At 45.7% G+C, this 18,062-nt stretch overlaps 1 protein-coding gene and 2 long non-coding RNA genes across 7 annotated transcripts in view; 1 reads left to right on the top strand and 2 right to left on the bottom strand.

The window, feature by feature from the left end:
* LOC115311222 (sepiapterin reductase) overlaps positions 1-18,062 on the bottom strand; it is a 68,451-nt gene that overhangs the window by 46,379 nt on the left and 4,010 nt on the right. The window lies entirely within an intron of this gene.
* LOC115309044 lies at positions 46-7,475 on the top strand. 2 transcript variants are annotated; one of them, XR_006078395.1, is made up of 3 exons: positions 46-194; positions 3,950-4,120; positions 7,219-7,475. It is a non-coding gene; the product is annotated as an uncharacterized LOC115309044 (long non-coding RNA). The 2 variants fall into 2 exon arrangements; XR_003916629.4 differs by lacking the exons at positions 46-194; positions 3,950-4,120 and adding an exon at positions 4,831-5,512.
* On the bottom strand, positions 780-16,612 carry LOC115330459. 4 transcript variants are annotated; one of them, XR_006078398.1, is made up of 5 exons: positions 16,378-16,610; positions 13,422-13,561; positions 4,204-4,476; positions 2,059-2,264; positions 780-1,357 (listed from the first exon to the last, which is right to left on the bottom strand). It is a non-coding gene; the product is annotated as an uncharacterized LOC115330459 (long non-coding RNA). The 4 variants fall into 4 exon arrangements; XR_006078399.1 differs by lacking the exon at positions 4,204-4,476 and having other exon boundaries at positions 16,378-16,612; XR_006078397.1 differs by lacking the exon at positions 13,422-13,561 and having other exon boundaries at positions 16,378-16,588.

Consider the following 18,062-nt stretch of genomic DNA (forward strand, 5'->3'; position numbering starts at 1 on the left):
GGGCAGGCTCCTTCGACACCGGAAGTGACGTTTTACTACTTCCGGTGTCAAAGTAGCTTGCCCTGTCTGGGCATGGCTCCTTCGACACCGGTAGTTGAGGGTGACATCGGTGACATCACTTCTGGTGTCGCAGCCTCGTGTGACTGTCACCGCTGTCACTGCCCTTCCCGAGTCTGCGACTGGTCAAGTTCTGGGTTGGTTTCACGCAAGCTTTTTGCACTCATTTGAAGCGTTCCCTTTGTCATTTGCCTGATTACTTATTTGTTTAACCATATTCATTAGTATTTACTGCCATTGTCTGTATTTTGCGCTTTGAACGCGTTAATTTCGATGTTGTATCGGGTTGTAAACGAGCGTGGTCGCACTTCCAACGTGCCTCGTGTCTTGGTAGCCGGTGATTCTTACTCGAACCAGTACTTCTCGTCGATTGACCGGAGGGCTATTGAGGTCGCCGCATCTAGTGGGATTAGGATTGAGAACTTGTTTTCACGGTCTGACAGGCTTGCCGATTTTGACGTTGCCATCGTGCACGTCGGCACTAACATCACCAGCGTTAGTGCTAGCGTGTGCAACAACAATTCTGGCCATTGGAATGACAGCGTAGTCACGCTGCCGAGATGCAGGTTATGAATGACTACTACCGGGAGGTAAGCTCCCTGCAGCGCGAGTTTTGTCGCAAAGAGGGGTTCGAGTTCCGCAGCGGCTTGGCCAACGAGTAGCAGCAGTGGATCGGTCGCTACTGCTCGGAACGGACGACAGCCAAGTGACAGCAGCCCAGCTCGTGACCACAACCAAAAAAAAGAAAGCCCTTTTTATTTCCACGCGCCGCTCCTTATATAAGCGCTCTATAAATGATGGTGTCCTCTGGCGAGCAATAAGATAAACACCATCACCTTAGTAGTGCCCACTACATCTCCCCTTAAGATCTACAAGTCAGTCGCCTTGGCGGTCCAATCACACGACCGCAAAGTGTGCGTCTCAGCCGAAGCCCTTCTTGCTGAAGCTCTGGCGATGATGCTGGTTGACCCTCACCAGGCGTAGACTGCTGTAAACCTGGTCCTGGATTTTGTTCACTGGCTGGCAGTTCCTCTGTTGACAGGCCTTTTGAGAAGGGGATTAGATGCCGACGGTTTCACTGCAGAGTTTCCCTGGGCGTTTCCACCACATATGACTGTGGTCACTGAGCGGGGCCGAGGATACTGCCTCGGCAATTGACGTCCTTAACTCGCACGTCCTCCCCCAACTTCAAGCGGGTCAGAGGACTTGGGGCGATTGTGGTTGTTTGCCTGTTGTGACGTGTTTGCGGCATCTCTTGTCTTGAAGTTCTGATGGCTTGGCAGTGATGGCTGAAGTCGTTCTGGTAGACCAGGAAGTCAAGTTAGTTTTCTTCCCATTAACAACTGGGCAGGAGAAACATCATTGACACCGGGTATGTCTCGGTACAATAGGAGAGCCAGGTATTGATCGGTGCTCTTTGCAAACAAGTTCTTCACGATACGCACCATGCGTTCTACTTCGCCGTTACTCTAGGCGTATCGCTGGCTCCTAGTCTCGTGGCGAAATCTGCACCTGAGCAAAGTCTGCAAACTTGTGAGATGCAAACTGCGGTCCAGTACCTGTCCGCACGACGTTCGGGATTCCATAGCAAGCCATGCAACTCTTGACAGCCGAGATGGCTGCTTGCGCAGATGTAGATCCGAGAGAGATGACCTCAGGAAACCTTGAGTATACTCTGTTTCACCTTATGCTGTACCGCAGCGAAGGCTAGAAGCGCGAGCTATTAGCGTTGGCAGCTGCCCTTGATGCACGAGAGCTTGTGCCGCCGAGATGTGCCCTAGAGCAAGGAGCTCGCGCTTGTAGCCTTTCCTACGGTACAACACAAGGTGAAACAGAGTATAGTAGTCTACAATCGGAACATAGTCACATCCTTTTAGCTGGAACATTCGGAATGGACGATGACGAAGAGACAGCAGCCCATGATACCCCCAGAGTAACGGTGAAGTAGAGCACATGGTGCATACCGTGAAAGACTTGTTTGCAAAGAACTCTGATCCACACCTGACTGTCCTCGTTGCAATCCAAGTGGGCCATTCCGCCGGGCTGGTGAAAGTGAATGGTGCTAAAGGATGAAGTCCCTACGCTCCGACGCAAACCACTTGGATACGGAGGTCACCTTCCGCCATAGTGACGGTGTTAGCCAGCTTCTGACACCATGTTCGGAACGGACGACGGCTAAGTAACAGCAGCCCAACTCGTGACCACACCTAAAAAGAAGAAAAAGCCCTTTTATTTCGATGCGCTGCACCGGTTCTTATATAAGCACTTTATAAATGATGGTGTTCTCTGGCGAGCAACAAGAAAAACACCATCACCCTAGTAGCGCCCACTATTGCAACGGCATCCACCCAAGCCAGATCGGCAACAAGGTATGGCGTCTGTGCCGACGAGCACAAATATAGAGACATTGATCGCAAGGATGGCTACAGTAGTAGCCGTACTAGTAGGCGTCTGTGCATATTCACTTGCAATGTACTTAAAAAATGTTGACTGAGGTGTTTACAGTGTGAAGGAGGCTTATTGCAGAAAAGGCACCGTGGTAATGTGAGCTTTCAGTTGCACAACAAAAAATCCCCCCGGTGGTCTAAATATTCCTGTGCCCTCCATTGCGTTTAGCACAAAAACCTAAAAAAAAATTTTTTCAAAAATTTTACTTTTGAGGGTGTATGAAAATTACAATCACCCTTATACTCGGTGTTCACAAGAACTTGAAGTATTTGTTTTTAGTACTTTGCAAGGAAACTACAACTCCCTACCTCAAGTACATTCTCCAAACCTGGTCTTACTAAATTTGCATCGCTAAACGGTGCTAGGTTAACTCTGGAGAAATACTGCGAGGTATATTCTTACCTAGCGAGGTGCATAAGCAGACGATGCAAAGCTTCATATTGTCTTTGAGAACAATGTTTTTTTCATCGTTCTTAGAAGACAATCGAGTTTTAGAGAACCATTTTTCAACTCTGATTTCGATATCATTGGTTCCGCTGGTATTAACTGCGCATAGGATGTGTGCATCTGCATGTCATATTGTTACTGGAGCTGTAAAATGCTTCCTTTGAACTCTTTTGCATACTTCGTCTCGGATGATTCGTACAGCTCTGGGAAACACACAGGGACAAATGCATTGATCTGAGCACTGGTTTGTTCCGTGAGGGCTCAGGAAAATCTAGGCTCTTTCAAAACCCAAGTGCCGATGTCCTTGGCTTTCCAAATAGTACCTACAACTTCTGAGGTAGAGTATAATTTTGCACCAACCTAACAACAAAGTGGTAGGCTGTTATCATAAAAAAGTGTTGATTTCTTTCGAAACCTCTTCTGGCCATTCCTCTCAGAGGACTGGCAGTTATAAGTGCACGCAATGTCATTCCTACTTGTTCTGGCCAAGAGGTACAAGTTTGAAGGTGTGAAATTTATGCTGCAGAATGTAGGAGCATGGTACGGATTAGTGACTGCTGATGTAACGAAAATGCAGGCCATGTATAGCTCATCGGAGAGAAAAAAAGTACTGGGTGGCCTCCTGGCCATGTCTGATATTTGCCGCTAGTACCGCAAATAATTCCCATATTACACACTTGAGCACCTATGCATACCATGATTTGAAAGACTCGGGAGTGGGAATGAAGAGGACCATCAGTTTACTTTATTAAAAAAAAAAGACTGCATTTATTGTACTTTACTTCCATTGCATCATGCCCTGTATACTTACTACTCAACTTGATGCAAATAAATACTCTAACTTTACTTCAAGTAGTTTTTAGATATGCTTTACTTTATGAAACACTGCTTAAAATTTTAAATGGACACTAACTTAGACGATTAAGTTAGGCTGACAGTCAGGTTTGGTACTCTAGTGTAGAGGTTAATAGTTGGGCACTCTCAACTATCTGGGCAGGCTCTTGCCAAGTTCATGGACCAGCAGGTGCAGAACATTGTGCAGAAGGTGGCCAGGGCCAGGATTCAGCAGAAGGGCAGGATTCAGCAGGAGTACTAGGGGACAACAATGAGGGCTTCCTCAAGCGCTGGCTGGACCATCAAAAGTGTTCCACCAGCCATGCTCTGTGAGGTTGAGTTTCCTCCACTTTGCTCTCCTGCTGCTTCTGCACCACCTCTGCCACTTGCTTCTGCTGCTTCCTCCCCTGAGAGTACCTGTGCACCTTGTGAAGCAGCTGCTGATCAGGTGCAGAGATGTCAGAGCAGGGCAGAGATGTCAAAATCTGCCGGCTCTCCTGTACCAGGTGCCTGCATGGCCTCCGAGCTCGTTTTGGACAGAAGCCAACCAGTTGTCACATATGGAAAGGCTGAGCGGAGGCACAGAGGAGGCGAGCTTTCTGATGTGCCAGTGAAGTAGAGCCATGGTGCTGGGTTCAGGCTGGTTGGTGGTGCTTGAGTCCACAGCAAGGATAGTCACGTAGGGCAAACCTGGGAGAGCATGCCTCTTGCTAGTGCAGAAGAGTGACTGAAAGCCACATCTTCAAGGAGCACAGCTTTTTTGAGTGGTAAAGCTATACTCCGTTCCACCTTCGTTCCGAGCGCAGTGGACGCCACGAGCCATTCCAGCCGATCCAGCGCCAGGAAAAAATCGCGTGACCTGCCTGTTGGGCAGAGCAACACCTGGAGCTCAAGGTCACATGCCACCCTCTCAACGCTGGATTGGCTGGGATGGCTCCTATAGCGTCCACTGCGCTCGGACTGAAGGTGAAACAGAGTATAGTGCAGAGGAGTGCCCGAAAACCACTTCCTTTGGAAGCACAGCTTTTGGAGGGAACGGTGAGTGTGAAGCTAGTGCAGAGGAGTGCCCAGAAGTCACTGCCGATGCTTCGGGTAGAAAAGCTAGTGCAGAATGCCTAAAACCACTTTCTTGGAAGTCGCAGTTTTTGCAGAGAACGGTGAGCATGAAGCTAGTGTAGGGGAGTGCCCAAAAGCCTCTTATTTGGGGAGCACAGCTCCTGTAAAGGCATAAGAGCAAGCAGCCGGTGCCACTGGCAATGCTTCGGGTGGGAAAGCTAGTGCGGAGAACTGCCTAAAAGTCGCTTCCTCGGGGAGCACAGCTTCTGTAGAGGCTGGTAAGTGGGTGGCCTTTGAAGTGACTGAAACCAAGGTAGTGTGCCCTTTCCAAAGCACGGTGGGAGGAGGGAAGCAGCGTGGGTGAAGTACATTGAGCGCGAAGCGAGGGTCTCGCAGGCTGTGTAAGGCACTAAACCATACTGCCACTATTGCATCCCCCACCATTGCTTGGGAATGGAGGAGACCTTGCATAGGGTACCTCTGTTCTTTGTATGTGTCTGATAATCCATTTTCTGGCTTGGGGGAGGACAGCCCAGCATGTGCGACAAAGAGCAGGGCCACTGGAGGCAAGCATTCCGCCACAGCCCTGCTGCAGAACCATTTTCCTGCAGGCCAAGTTTAGCAACTATCCAACCTATCTAGCAGCATGTGAAGACTGGACCAAAAAAAGGTTGCATAAGACATGTTTAGTAGTTCAATCTGATAAATTTAAGTACTCCATGGTTGAGTTCATCTAGTCAAACCAACAGCTAACTCCTTGGCCCAATGCGGTGAATGAGAGCTAAATGAAAAATTGATCTATATTCAGGCGTTCCTTAGCAGTCTTACAACCTTCCCTAGCAACCAGGTGCAGCTCTTGCCATAGTCTGTTGCACCCTGTGCAGCTCGAGAGGATGTATCTCAGCAGCAGCTAATAGACAACAATCAGTGGGGCAACTTTTTCCGAAAAACTGTGCATTAGTCTGATCAAACGCAGGAGGCAGGCCACGAAATGTGACAGTTATAAGAAAGCATGCTCTTTCTAAAATGTTCCACAACAAGGCACTTCACCTTAGTATGATAGGGGCAGAGTTAATTCCTTTCTACAAAAGTTATTCAAAGTTATTCACTTACTGAAAAAGAACTGGCATGTGTAAGATCCAACAGTTTGTCTGTTAGTGTTATGAATATTGTGTGGTACTTAACACGTAAAACATTTCCACATTGGGGTGGTTTTCAAGCTGTTCTGTTAGCTGAGGGACTAAAATTCAAACAGGTGAGAGATGCTTTCATTCAGCTATTGCATACAAAAGTTCCACACCATTGGCAGTGATGTGATACTTCTGCCAAAGTGCTACATCTTGCTACATTTGACCAAAATCTGAGGAACTCGGGCTAACATTGCACCAAAACTTAATTTTAACAACTCGCAATTTGGCCGGAACGATAGGATTGTGCGAGTTTGCAGATCTTTAGAATATTACGTCATATAACATACTAACTCGGTCTGATTTCGCATCAAACACAGACATTACTCGTGTAAGCGAGTGCCATTGTGTTTTGCCCTTTTTCTATTTTGCCGGGCGCATCCCTGAAGTCGTTTACGAAGCTCAGAGGGCACGAATGTTGTGTTCTTAAAGGAGCTGTGCAACGATTTTAACGTTGAAGGAATTGGCATTTTCTGCTTTTAATATTGTTCACTGTGTCACAAATGGCAGAAAACACACCTCTTTTCATCGCAATGTTGCGATTCCGCCGCGTAATAGCGAGGCAAAACTTGGAATATTTCCCGACCTGCAGCCACGAGCGGCGGCCATGAGAAACAAGCGGCGTGACGTCACTTGGGTCGTTGTAAGAAAGATAGCAAGTTGTGCGAATACCTGCTCGATAAAAGGTAACTCTTTTTACAAATCTTGTCGTTCCAACATATATATAAATGCGTCAACACCCTGGTATCATCGACAAAACTTTTATTATACGGAGTTTTAGTGGCGCCATCTATCCTAGGTCCACAAAACCGCGAGCAGCCGCCAGAAGCCGGAGGGGGAGGGGGACAGCGCCACACTGGCAAGGACGGGTGGTCACGCGGTCGGCAGCGGATGAGTTCTCGCTGCTCGCTGATGGCTCTAAAGAGAGAACTTTTCCGGAACTCCGCGCCTACTCTAGTGACGTCACTGTGCACGTGACCCGGAAGACGATGCATGAGTTGAGAGGCGGCAAAAACCTGGATCTTTTTCATTTTTTTAAGTAAAAACTAGGGTATCCAGGCAAAATCTGTTTTCTGCAGTTCACTGCAGAAGTGTCAGGCATCAACTTCCACAATTATTTAAGCAAAGCCCTGAAATTGTTGCACAGCTCCTTTAAAGGCATGTGTTAACACCGACTCCTTGGCATCAGGGGTCTCAAACGTGGATTCCAGCGCTATGAAGATGCAACTGGCTGGCGTCGGACCGGATGCGGCATCTGCCAGCCAGGCGAGACCAAGCACCGCGAGAGAAGAATATACAGCAGTCTACCTGCAAGACTCTGAGCAAGAGCATTGTACGATGGTGGTATGCAACCACCATAGTTCCCAAATTTGTAAATTTGGGAACTGTGGCCTAAATTTGTACTTCCGACTATATTAAACCCAGTGTTTTTTTAATTGCCCAAAAGCTTAGTTGTCAAGACCTCTTTTATTTTCTAGAATATATTTTATTTGAGATTATTTCTAACACTCGGAAGTTCCGCAATAATTTTCGCGTTCTGTTCTGGCGGGTTAGTTTCGTGGAGTGCGCTTCTCACCGCTCACTGGTGTACTGCAGTGAAGCGACAACCGCGGAGTAGGCATCGCGATTTTGTCTTGCTTCGCTGCAGCGCACCTGTGTGCTAAGGGGAAAGCATGCCTCCAAAGCGAGACTGGACGATTTTTGAATAAAATTTGGCTTGTACGTATGATAGACTGACTGCAGTATCCTGGAGGTATCTTGTTCCAATTCTAGATTTAGCAAGGATACTTCAATATTGCAAATATATTTATGTGGACTCTTCTTTAAGTTAATGTTTTATGCCAACCTTTTTGTTTAGTTGTCACTCTTATCTAGGTGTGAGTGAATTAGCAGCTAAATTACCAGAAGTAGAGAATGCAAGCTTGAGAAGAACCTTAACGAGTTCGGCGGAGTTGTTTATAAGAAGGCATATTTATCATTTACAGGCCAATTTTAGGGGCAAAACTCCTTAGGGTCTAGCCTTGTCCGGCGTCTGTGCTCACATCGATTGCCATCCCATGTCTTCTTAGAAAAAAATAAAAAATGTTTACGCAGTCGACAGGATTCAAACCTGTGCGGGGAGACCCCAATGGATGTCTAGTCCATCGCCTTAACCACTCAGCCACGACTGCGGGACGAGTAGGGAGCTCCGAGATGTGGTAGTAACTCAAGAGCTGGGGATGTCATGGATGAAACGTTGCATGTAGCCGCTCAACGTCTATACAGGAGAGGGCACTGCTGTCAAATGCTCAAATGCGTATATAACCACGTTCCATACCAACGCAACCCAAAGCCCAGCACTACCTATGAACAAAATCAGTATCATCAGCACCACCGAGAGCTTCGCCCCAATCAACATCATTCACCATGTGGAGATGCAGTCATTTTTTTTTTTTTTTTTTTATGAAGTTCTACGTATAATATATAATTGATGTTTCATAATCAAATGACAAGTGTTTTTTTTTTTTCTGTATTAAGAACTGCAGTTTCATTACAACCTCTAGAACTGGAAGGAAACAAATTTAGGCACTCAAAATTATTGTATTCTAGCATTATTTCACTGGGATTCCATACCTAAATTTACAATTCACCACAATTCATGCTGTCCTTCATCTGTCATCTTCTTGTCACTGTGTCTGGTGCATCTGCATGCAGGTAAACTGCTAGTTTTGTGCTTGAGAAAATCAATCCTGCTGTGCAATCGATGATAACAAAAGGTTGCACATAAGTGAGAAGGCAAAGTAGACTCTGCCTAGTTGGACAGGTCAACACATGAATCTTAATATAATATTTGCAGTGCTATGAATGAAAATGGAATGTGCACTTGTGCTCCAAAAGTTCTTTTGGCTGCTCCAAGAGCTGCTCCAAAACGACTGAGCGATCACGTCACTGCATTGGCTCTCAGTATCAAACATTGGGTCACCTCCAAACTCTGTCTTTGCGTATGGTTATATTGATGATGTTCCTCCTGATTTTGTCAAGCAACTGTGCAGCATTCTGAAGTTACAATTGGCCACTATAAATGTTTTTTTATAAAAGCTGCACAAAGTCGAGGCCAAGTCAAAGCTAAATTTGGGTGTTTTAAGTGCCATACCAACGACGGGCATCTGGCACGCCCCAGCAGAGGACTGAGGATTAATTTGGACCACCTGGGGATCTTTTGACGTGCAACCGAAAGCTCGGTTACACGGCGCCTCCTCCGCAATAAGCCTCCGTCAGATTGCGGGCACCTCGGCCGGGATTCGAATCCGCCACATGGGGATCCGCAGGCCAGCGGTCTCGCCTCGGAGGCACTGAGGCGGCTCACAAATTCAGGGCGGCACTCTGGATTGTGGCTTATTCACAATAGCTAACATGCAATACATAGCATCCGGCAAAGACCTTACCTCTGTAAGCTTCTGACAACAGTCAATGAGGACCCATTTACTAAACTGCATTGTAAAGGGAAGGACGAGACTTTCCTAGAATAAATTTTATTGTTTCTCAAGTGCGACCAAAAGACTTTGCTTATGCTGTTCATTGCTTGTGCAGGTAGCCTCTGCTTTGTGCCGGTGCTGTTGGCATTATTCAATGTGCAGGTTGTTCATCCCTCTTTCACGAGGACTGTCTAGCCAGAAAACATAATTGTTGCATACAGTTTTCATGCAGTCGAGAATGTATTGTCACTGGGATGCAGAAGAATAGGCAGAGGTTATCCTAAATGACTTTCAAGGCCTTGAACTTTATTTACCATACCCGCCAAGTTCGGAAAAACCAAATCCGGGAGAATTTCTAAGCGGTGGGGGGAGGGGGGGGGGGTAAAGGTTTTTTAAAAAGAGATATTGATAACGAATGTAAATGAAGACAACTTTATATTGCACTGCTCATGCTAGCAAAGGACTGCTGCGCCTCGCTATCGTAGCAGCCGTTCGTTACGACGGCAAAAACTACTTATTTAAATGCAAGGAGGGAAGGGGGGGGGGGGATTTGAGTTTCTTGGGAGATTTTTCTGGCAATCGTACAAATTTGTCAAAATTCGGGAGTCTCCCGGGTAATATGGGTAGCTTGGCAGGTATGATTTACCCTTGTTATGTTTATTCTTGTTATTCTTTACCTTGGTTATGTTTCCACCTGCATATTTCTTACTTTTCATTATTAGAGTTGGATATGAAAAAAAACTGACTGATATATTTAAAAAGGCATGTGACCCTGTAATTAGTTGCAAATTATTATTACAATTCTGTTCAAACACTCACCATGGCCAACAATTTCAATAACAATTGTTGTAAAAAAAAAAAACTTGCTCTCGAGACTAATAGATGGATAATAACAGCCATACCCTTTATAACGGGCGGCAGCTTCCACCACCTAGCCTAAAACATTAACAAAAACTAAAAGCATCATCCACTGCCTCCTCCCTCCGGCGAGGGAGTCGCCAATTTTCCTCTGGTCAAACCTTGTCAGCGTCAGCTGATTCCTCGCAACACCGCGGTAAATGTTGGGACACAAGTTTAATGAAATAATTTGCAACTGGTTATCAGGTCACACCTTTTCGTCTGCAACAGTGTGCCCTTTCCATTTCAAATACCCTCTTTTTTCACTTATATTTAGCATAAGAAAAGTACTATGTACAGCTGCTTATTCCTATGGGGGGCAAGACAAAAACAGCTTAGTAATTTTAATTTTTATGCTTTGGTGTATGCTGCTTTTAATGTCTTTCTTTTCTTTAATTTAGGTCTTTTGGAGCAGCCAGACTGCTAGAGAGTGCATGCTCTCAGGTGGTGGATAGAGAAATGTCTTCTGTTAGGAAGTTGTGAAAACAACTTCCTTCTACAAGATAGGCACTCATGCCCATGGATCAAGAAGCTTCTTTTTTCTTTTTGTTAATGTTCCTTTTTCTTTTTCATTTGCATTTAGTTCATTTCTTATTTTGTGCTTGTGGTAGGTCTTATTTTGTTGAAATAAACTTTTTGCATCCATTTCATTCATGCTATTCTTGTTGCAAAAACACCGGCGGCAACATTCGTTCAAGATAATGCTGCAGAACAGGTTACATTGAAGCAAAGCAGATGTGTCAAAGAGACTGACAATTGAAACAGTTAGCATATTAAACTTCATACTTCTTGGAAGGCTCACTGATGCGACTGCTGCACCAAAGGCCTCAACCTGCTATATGCCGTTAAAATTAACCAAAATACTCTGATGAATTTGTGCCAACAGTGCACGAAAAGCTCGACTTTTGCTCGCTATTTGAGAATTACTCTGAGCTTAGTACCTTGCTGGATCATTATGGTAGGATGGTGCCTGTTCTCAAAAATACAGACTTGATTGGACTAACACACTATTTGATTTTACCTTCGTATCGGACAGGGACAGTACACTTAAGTTCCCTAATAGTCCTCATTACTTTAAGTTTGTTGAGGTGGCCACACTAGCTTTAGTGAGTGCACTTCTCGATAGGCTTTGGTGCACTCTGGAGAAAACACTCGTACTGTAAACAGCAGTTTTGTCAGGTTTGCTTCCCTGCAACACACTTTAGTACTAGGAGAAGACTTACCTAATGAGCAGGGTATTAAGAAATTAAACATCTGGGATATGGTACATGTTGATCTGACAATAAAACCTTGCAGCAAAATCGTAAAAATTAACTGCAGCTATTATGTAGGTGTGCATGTGACAGGGCTGGGCAGAGATACTACAAAAATTATTTGGGAATACAAATACTGCAATACTTCCGTTTTGAGACCCAAAATACAGGTACTGAGATAAATTTGCCTTTTATGTAACGGGATATCCCTGAGATACTTCTGCAAAACGGCAAAAAAAGTATTCCTGAATGCAGATACTTATAGAAATACATTTGTTCCCGAATGGTGCCACATGAGGAGGGTATAATTCGTGGTGAATACGAATGTTAATAATGCTTGTGCTCCTCTTTTTGTGCCATTTTAAGCACTACCCTTTGCTCAAACTCTTTATTTATCATTATGCTGCTAGAAAAAACATGTCGCCCTCCTTGAACCACTTAGTTATAGAACGGTAAAGACTGCGTATCATGCCTGACAAAACGCCTCTGGCCAAAATGAACATTGTTTTGCCATGAGGGCGCAGAACCAGTACAGCCGCCGCGTTAGGACTGGCGCTGTGATCGGCTTTCGGAGCGAAAGCACAGGGTTTCGTCTGCATCTGTTAGCTCTTGTTTCACCGCACCATGTTGTATGCTACATGTAATTATTCGCAGTTTGATGAGACCATTCGCATTTCCTTAGTTTTAATGTATAAAAACGAAGTTTTTTCTGTGGATGTTTCCTTACTATAGTCTACTAAAAAGTTTAATGTATGAAATGTGTTTGTCCAGATTCCTTCACATTTATTTAACAATAGTAAGTTCAGGCCAAGTCTCTAGAATTTTGCATTTAGATGATAGATGCGCAGCATCAGGATGATTTCACGTCTGGAGTTACTGGCGGCCGTGCGCAGTCAGGAGCGGTCACTTCGAAGACTAAGGCCTGACGAGAGCGTTTTGGCCAAAACAGTTATCAACCGTCACTTTGGTGTCAAGTTGAAGCATTTATTCTGATTCTCAAGAAAGATTGGCGTGGAACTAGCATGCCAATGCCGATTCTCTGCGTTTTTTTCCCAGGCCCACTAGTGGGCGTCCACAAATACCAGCGGACAAATCATGCGGTATTATGCTCAGCTATGGGGCATGCAAGTGCCCTTGTATTAAATCCCAGACCTCTGCAATGTATCGGGATCGTCAGTCTGCATCCAAGAGCTACTCAAGGTGGGGGCTATCAAGAGTGTGATACTTTTCCTGTGTCTTTTAAGAAGAATATGAACATAGCACCACATAGCATCAAAAAGAAACAATTTACACGAGTCCATGTTTCAACGCTTACCACAGGGAGCCAAACCTGTGCAAGCAGGTGCAGAAAATGCTTTCAGAATATCATAATTGAGCACATTCCTACCCTAGGTTAGAATCTTGATTCTGTGTCCACCATGGGTGCATTATTTTCATAAGTGAAAGGAAATGTAACCTCTCACTGGGCGTTATTGTTAAACATTGCAGACATTTGAGCAAGAGCTGCGAGAAATGGCACCACAAGCAGAGATGGGCGAGGAGTGTCATCTGCTCTTGTTGTTTGCTTCTGCAAAGACGTTGAAGTGACTCTGGAGCTAATGCAAGCTTTTGAGGAACTGGGTCTGAACTCGTTTAGAACTGGGATGAATCGAATGTGCCAGTGCAGCGGCTGTGCAACTTCAGTGTGAATCGAATGCGCCAGTTCCTGCACTGCTGAACTAGTTCAGCCACTTCAGGCAAATCAAACAAACCTCTTATGATGTTGTACACCCTCACTATAATAGTACCTTTAAATGTCAGTAGCAGACTTTCATCAGGCAACCACCGAAACGGCACCTCGTGTCAGATGCTGGGATGACCGGCGTGTCGCAGAAGAGCACGAGAACATGCATCCCAGTGAGCACAACAAGAATGTCTAAACCACGCTCTGGAAACAAAAGGTAGCAACCTGTAATTACATGTACCACCCATCTCAATGCATGGCACGCCTGTCAAGAAAGCCGGTTTGGGCACGACGTCACATAGATAAGAAGTGCAAGACATTCTTTCATTGAGTTTTAAGCTAAGACAATGTGTGAAAAAATTGTCGAACTCTATGCATTTTTCATGAAAGGAATTTCTTGCTTTGAAACTCACAATGGCACATTTAAAATCTTATATTGTGACCCATACAAACGTATTTGATATTACTGGTGCGACACTTTTTCTAAGCATCAGAACTGTCTACTTAAGTAAAGGTGTCAAATGCTGTCCAGCTTCACCTCATTTATTCACGCAAGACAACTAAAGAGCTCGAACAAACATTCACTATATCAAAGCAGAAAAAATATGTAACTTCACATGTAAAAAAAAAAAAAAAAGTGTTTCCCCCGTGAATTGACCTTTTTCAGAGATCGCTGGGCGCATGCGCCGACTCTGAGAAAGAAGAGGAAAGGGAAAGGCGCCATTTTTGGTGGCTTTTTGCCGCTCGGTCGCTCAGACAGTGCTGGTTATGCTTGACTCCTGCGGTCTTTTTGCGGCTTGGCTTCATGATCCTCATGCCTAACCACCGCGCAGCAGAAGGTTGCACAAATAGAAGCAAACGCTGTTAAAATGCCAAATTGTATAAGGTTATTGTAGCCTTTGGCGGGTGGTGCACAAAAGCACCCGATATTTAACATCCCGCCGTTTTTGCCCTGCTTTCAAAAGCCCATGACGAGGGTCCCCCGTGCCAGGTGGCTGGATCATCAATGTGACGGCGGGACTTTCTGCTTTTAACGAAAATACAGTAAATGTCAACATGATGATATAGCTGAAATTGGAGTAGGAAAACGAAAACGCAAAAGGACACAGGAAAAGAAGAGGCAACGCCTCTTGAGACGTTGCCCATTTTTTTTTGCGTTTTCCTTTTCCTACTTCAGTCTCGGGTTTAATAGTTGAAAATGAGCGTGTTGGTGAATAGATACGAATACATGAAAGAATAAAACATCAAGGACGGGGACGGCTACAGGACTTCTTGAAAGAAGTACTCTTTTCGTCCCTGTCCTCGATGTTCCATCAAGCTTTCATGTATTCATATATCAAGTATTCCATCATGTTAACCTTACACCAGCTCGCCTGCACTCTGACCATTTTTTGTTAATAATAAACATGCAAACGAGGTTGTGTGACGTAATCATGCCGTACCCGGTGCTCAAATAAAAAAATAACAACATAAAGGTTTCCGTTCTTCAGGCGTGCGCTATACACATTCGCGTCTTGCCACGTTAAAAAAGCGACAAAACATTTAAAGCGAGCGAAACTGATTTAAGCCTTACGGAGACAGAAACTTGATGAAATTTCTTGGCAACCAACCGTGAACCCCCCTGTTTGCTGGACCCACTTTGTCAAAGGTTCGTAAACGTGCCAACTTCAAAGATGGATTGTTTCTAACATACCGTTCCTTACTTTTTGGCGGTGCAGGCAACCCTTCGCGACATCAAGACGGCCCGGAATTCGCACCATCAGAGTTTGTTTACATATTCCCGAATACGGCAATGTCCCGTGCCCTCACGCGGTGCACAGGACGGGGAAGTGACGGACGGGATAAGCTTGAATAAATTAAGCGATCAAGGAGAGTAAAATCAGCTGTTTGTAGTGGCCGGGTCTCATAAACGGAACTCACAAGCTCCGCACAAGGTTAATGGTTGGGTCGGTATCCAAGCTTGCCACCATTACTTTCTTTGCATAACACCCTGCGACTCTCCTTTGAAAGCAGACCCCTTTTTTAGCTGCTTGCAAGACGCGACACCGAAGTGACGATGAAATGACTCCGAGTCGGTGGTAAGAACCGATGCGGCGTCGGTGGTCTATCCATCCCTGAAGGTATAAAAACGAACGAGGTCCTCTGTATCCTAGACATTGAGTTTTGTTAATCCTACAGGTCATTCTCAGCCATTTCGAAGAAAATATGCACGCGAAGCGAGGACAGAAAGACACGTTCGGATTGGTGAAGGACGGAACAGTGCCACCAGAGAACACACGTAAACACATGAACCGGGAGACAAGCCAGGCCTGGCGCGGACGACGGAGAGACGGTCCCGGAGCCACCAAAAGTGTTTCGAGCGATTCCCGCGAGGGCGCGCCACGATCGTGGCCAAACTCTGAAAAAGGTCAATTGCAGTTTGATACTAATCAATGTTGCAGGCCTTATCAGCAAAAAGCGGCTAAAGTGCTTAGCGAAGAAAAAGAAAAAAAAACTTTGTGTTGGGATTTGCCCTTACAAGGTGCTTCATTTCCATTGCATGCCCTAGTTAAGTGTCTGAACATTACATGCCCCAGACACTGAAACGATAAATACCTCGTTGCCTGAAAAGCACGTTCTAGCTTCGTTCCGCAATTACAGTTTTGCGAATTCGCCAAGCTTAGTAAATTCTAAATAGTTTTCTTCTGCACTTGAATGCTCTAGGGAAAATGAGGGAATTAGAGTTCGATTTATACAGTTAAATTTTTGTAGGGATTGTTGACTTTGCCAAGTGTTAGCTACAAAATAATGCATTCGTCAAAAAAGCATAACACTTTAAATGAACTATTTCGCGAATTGAAAACAGCAGCCCAGATTCGACACATACGAGCGGTCAAAAATACACGGCATGAGAACGACGCAGCAACCGGCAACGTCACAGGAATTTCATAACAGCAGAGAAAAAAAAATTAATTACACCCCTTCGCTCGGTACAACTATGATTTTATTATGTATAAAGCAACACAAGAGTTTCAACTCACCAACGCAGGTTCGATGTAACGTTCAGCCTGCATGGGCCGCTGGGTAAAAGCAAGGAAGTTTCGTCTACTAGAGTATAGTTATGACATTTATTCCATTCCTGATGCGCTTATCGATCTTTCAACGAACCAATTCGAATGTCACCATTGATAATGTTTGCAGAAAAGCCAAAAAAGTAAAATATCTGACACCTCCTGCACCTTGTGCACAGGACTGGTGAGCGCCATGACACAACAGATCCGCAGAAATTGAAACATGTTAGAATGTAAACATAACAAATTTGTTTTGTATTTGCAAAGTTAATAAATCTTGTTTAATTAACAGCATTATTTTTTATTTTATTTTATATTTTTATGGACATGCGGTAAGAAACAAAGATTGGAAAATCATTCCGTGCGGTGGTATCGTGCTCTTCTCTATGCCGCGAAACACAAACAACATGGCGGTAGAGTGATGGCGGCCCGTTGTCTTTTTTGAGGATGTACTGGGTGTACGCCCACTGGAGAAATACAGTGGGTGCGATTTTCAGACATAAGGATATCTTCAATTGGAATGTTGGTCGTTTTTCTTTAATTTTTTCTGCGACTTCGACTGCGTAGGGTGAAAAAGGAACGCGTGTTTTATAGGTCATTGACGTCAGGGCGTCAGGGACACGAGGGAGAAATCCCGGGGATTTCTCCCCGACACGTGCGCATCACGAGACGAAAACGCGAGGCTTTTGCACGTCGCAAAGCCTGACGTTTTCTTCGCGGGATGCGCGTGCCGGGGAGAAATCCCCGGGATTTCTCCCCGGCACGCGCGCATCACGAGACGAAAACGCGAGGCTTTTGCTCATCGCAAAGCCTGACGTTTTCGCCGCAGGATGCGCGTGCCGTGGAGAAATCCCCGGGATTTCTCCCTCGTGTGAATACCCCTTTAACGGTATTTGCGCAAAGTACAGAAATTGTTGCATCGCTCCTTTAAAGGGATGTGTCTACAATAAGTGGCGCACGATCTTTCCACGAGCCAGCAGCCGCCGGTGTGCGTGAGCACACGCAACGAAATGAGCGAGTTTTAGAATAGGGGGCCCCAAAGCTTTGGGTGCCCCAAACAGCTCGGGGCATCGCAGTGGGCATGCGCAGAAGTTCTGCGCATGAGCAGTGGGACGCCCCAAGCTGTTTGGGGCACAACGCTTTGGGGCCCCCTATTCTGAAACTCGTCAGGCACGTAGCCAGGGGGTGGGGCCATGGGGCCCGAGTTGCCCGAGCTCCCCTCCCTGGCTTTTGGAAAGGGGGGGGGGGGGGGGGGGGGCTCGTATGCCCCCCCCCCCCTTCCCCCCGAAATCTTCTATCTTGCTGGGGCCTTCTCTCCCCGCCCCCTCATACAGCAAATTGTAATGGCGCTGGGTGTGCACGCGCTCACTGGGCCACCGATCCCCCCAGCTCGACGCGCGTGGAGCGAAAGCTCGCGCTGCAGAACCAGAGATCCTGGGTTCGAGCCCCACCCCTGCCCGTTTCGATCTGGATGAGCATCGTACCGGCGTGCGGTCGTGTATCACTACCGCGTGAGCACGTTAGACCCCAGGTTAGCAGTCGTACTGCACTGGCGAAATTGTTCATCTACAGTGTAAACCAGTGTCGCCCCTACTGGCAGACCGACCTTACGCTGTGTAAATCACTAAAACGTCCAACTTGACTTTGATTTGTCA

This window comes from Ixodes scapularis, unplaced genomic scaffold (genome assembly GCF_016920785.2).
Source record: "Ixodes scapularis isolate PalLabHiFi unplaced genomic scaffold, ASM1692078v2 PGA_scaffold5__190_contigs__length_132052651, whole genome shotgun sequence".
NCBI lineage: Eukaryota > Metazoa > Arthropoda > Arachnida > Ixodida > Ixodidae > Ixodes > Ixodes scapularis.